This window comes from Sapajus apella, unplaced genomic scaffold, assembly GCF_009761245.1.
Source record: "Sapajus apella isolate SASKATOON/1434 unplaced genomic scaffold, GSC_monkey_1.0 scaffold17, whole genome shotgun sequence".
NCBI classification, from domain to species: domain Eukaryota; kingdom Metazoa; phylum Chordata; class Mammalia; order Primates; family Cebidae; genus Sapajus; species Sapajus apella.
The window spans coordinates 22,232,180-22,235,696 of NW_022436957.1; the positions used below are offsets into that span (position 1 = coordinate 22,232,180).

The 3,517-nt window shown below is 43.8% G+C and overlaps 1 pseudogene; it reads left to right on the plus strand.

The window, feature by feature from the left end:
- Nucleotides 1-542: 542 nt before the first annotated feature.
- Nucleotides 543-3,192, plus strand: LOC116556588 (annotated as a pseudogene).
- Nucleotides 3,193-3,517: the final 325 nt, after the last annotated feature.

Here is a 3,517-nt window from a genome sequence, read left to right on the forward strand (position 1 = left end):
AAGTTTTAATCAGAAGTATCAAAGGAATGGATTTTTTTTCTGCTGGAATAATAAAATCTGTTATAATGTTTCAATAAATAATGTTTTACATTAACATTTAAAATACCCATATTAGGACATACCAAAGGGGAACACGAGTTGCCTTGACAGGGCTCCCATTGGTCAAACTGGGACAATTTGAACATCAGAAATAATAATACTGGTAATGGTTTATATTATATTGAATATAAAAAAGAATTCCTGAAGATCCTCAGCCAGTGTCTTCTTACTATGCTTCTCTTGCCTTTTTTAGGGAAATTTAAAAAAAGAAAGAAAAAGTCCTTAAGTTCGGACCCATGCTAGAGTTATATTTCTGAGGAGCATCTGAGAGAAATGGGAATTTTTATCCCTTTTCTGAGTGACTTTTTATTTTGGGCTGCCAGCTCTCTTCACTTCTTATAGGTTGGTGCCTTTGCCTGCCTCTTTGTCTCTTCATTCTCTGTCCCCTCCGCATAGCCATGATTGGGATTGTGACTGTCAGTCACTGATACTTCTGAGTCGAAATGGTGGCATGGTGGGTTACTAACTGCTTTGTTCAAGAACCATCTGCAATTACATTCAAAGGGCTTACCCTTTTGGATCCAAATTTAAATCCAAAATTGGGTTTGCCAATTACATTTAAAAGGGAGCTGAGTGAGGTGGTGTGTGCCAGTAGCTCTGGCTACTTGGGAGGCTGAGGCAGGAGGATGGCTTGAGTCCATGAGTTTGAGGGCGAACACTGTTGGAGAAGCTGTTCAGCCAGCAAGAGAAGGGGCCTCCGGAAGAGGCAGAGATGTTTTGCTCACAGATCATTGCCATGGGTCTTCCCCTTCCTTTTAGTGATTGCTTCAGCGAACTGGGTAATCACAATGCCCAGATGAGTGCAGCTTCATTTGATGACTTGAACAAAGCTTTGTATAGAAGCTTATGTCAAGATATAAAGATCATGGATGCTTATAGATACAATGAACTACAAATGAACATTTGAAGTCAGCCATTCATCAGACATAGTCAACAAATAACATGGATGAAAATTGGCTAGTCTCTTCTGTACACAGAAAATTATTACTGATGAAACAAGACATGAGCCCATCCATGTACTCCTTAACTATGAACAACAAACAGTGTCTGAAAGCATGAGGAACATTTATATAAGATGGATAATGGTAGAAGATACACTAAATATTTAATCCAGCCAGAATGCCAAGTTAAGATTCAGCTTGGATTTAAAAACAAAAACATTATTTTTCAAGGCCTCAGAGTATAAGTTCTGTGTATTATAGGAAAACTTTTATCCTTAGTTGGATGAAGAAGAACCTTGTTTTCTTTTTCTGAATGTGCTATGACCTTGGCAAGATCAACTTTATACTTGGGCTACAGTTTGTCAACCCATGCACTCACTGGATATTCAGAAGGACAGTTTCCTAGGCAAGTCCCATCCATGTGGTCACCATCCAAACCTCCAAATGAGGAACACAGGCTCAAGGATGCTGAAATAGAATTCAACCTGCTGTTTTGGAAACTCCAAAAAAACCTATCAGATGCTGTCCAGCAGAAAATTGTTGACATGAAGTCTGAGGGATAGGCCACTGTAATTCAGCATCTGGAACAGACCATTGAGGATCTGAGGACTGAAATAGCTGAACTAGAGAGGCAGTGTCCTACCCTGGACACAGAGGTGGCCAGTGGTCGTCAAGGGCTTGAGAATGGAGTGATAGCCTCAGAAGATGTCTTGAAGCTCTCAGTTTTGAATAAAAAGAAGTACAGCATCAAAGGATTTTAGAGGCAAAATCCATACAGACTTCCCCGACAGAAGAGGTTGGGGTACTGACACTGCCTCCTGTGGACCGCTGCCGGGGGGTCCTCCTTCCCTCCCTGGGGCTGAAAGTGGAACTCAGAGAAAATTATGTTCAGTGATTTCTTTGAATGTGTCTCCAAGGCAAATATCAGTCCAGCTCAACAGCCATCAGTCCACACAGAGCATTTCACAGCCTCCACCACCTCCATCCCTTCTGTGGTCTGAAGGTCAAGGACAGCCTGGGTCACAGCTGCACCATACTTCTATTTCTACTGAGTTTGACACCAGCCATGAACACTCTGTTTTCTCCGCCTTTGAAAACAGCTGTAACAACCCATCCACAACACCTCTATGCCTGGCCTGGGCATGGTGCCTTCCCCACTTCCCCTTCTCCCTGACATGTCAATGCCTACTCTGCACAGTACAGCCATTCCCCCACCTCCTCCTCTGCTGGGTGCAGAAATGTTGCCACCCCCTTCCCCTCCTCTACTCAGAGTGGGAATACCTCCTCCACTTCCTCTACCTGGAGTGGGAATACCTTGCCCCTCCCACTTCCTGGAGTGGGCATACCATCTACTTACCTTCTTCCCTTCTTCCCAGAGCTGGAATACCCCCTCTGCTCCCTTTACCTGAAGCAGGATACCTCCTCCACCCCAACTCCCCCTCTACCCAGAGCAGGGATACATCCTCCAGCCCAATTTCCAGGAGCAGGAATAACTCCTTCGTCCTCTCTACCCAGAGCAGGAATACCTCCTCCACCCTCTCTACCCCTTCTACCTGGAGTAGGCATAACCCCTCTGCCCCCTCTACCTGAAGCGGGAATACCTCCTCCACCCTGACTTCCCAGAGCTGGAATACCTCCTCTGCCCACTCTACCTGGAGTGGGAATACATCCTCCGCTCCCTCTACCTGGTGCTGGAATTTCCCCACCTCCTCCCTTGTCCCTATGGGTATTCCACCTGCTCCAGTTCCCCCTCCCCCTCCACGTGGGACAGAAATCCCCCCACACACTCTGCTTCCTGCATTAGGCCCTCCACTCTTCCCAAAAGTTGGGAGGAATACTTTACCAACACCACAGGTGTGTGGATTTCTTCCTCCTCCATTGCCAAATGGCTTGCTTGAATTAGAGATGAATCAGGACAAAGGGAGTAGGAAGCAGCCCATGGAGCCTTGTCTACCAATGAAGCCTCTTTACTGGACAAGAATTCTACTACATAGTAAAATAGACTCCAGTGCTTCACTTATTTTGGAAAAAATTTGAAGAGCCATCTATAGATTGTCAGGAATATGAGCAATTATTTTTTTAAACTGCTGTAAAGGAGAGAAAGAAACCTATCTCTGACACAGTCTCAAAGGCAAAAGCTAGACAATGCTAAAAGCACCAGCACACTCTGTGGATGGAGCCAGAAATCAAATCTTGTCTCTATGAAAGGGCCAGAAAGAAACATCATGTCATTGGTCAGAGAGCAGGGAGCGAAGCAAAATGCCTGAATACTGAATGACCATTTACTGAATCATTAAAAGTTTATTATGTGATTCTCTTCAATAAACATATGCTAGGTGACACAAAATTAAGAAAAAAAATAATTCCTGAGTCAACAGCAATACTCAAAATAAGAGAAAGGAAAGCTCTTCACTGCAGAAACTTTCTATCTAATAAAATAAAATCACCAATCTCATTTGTAACCAATAATATAATTA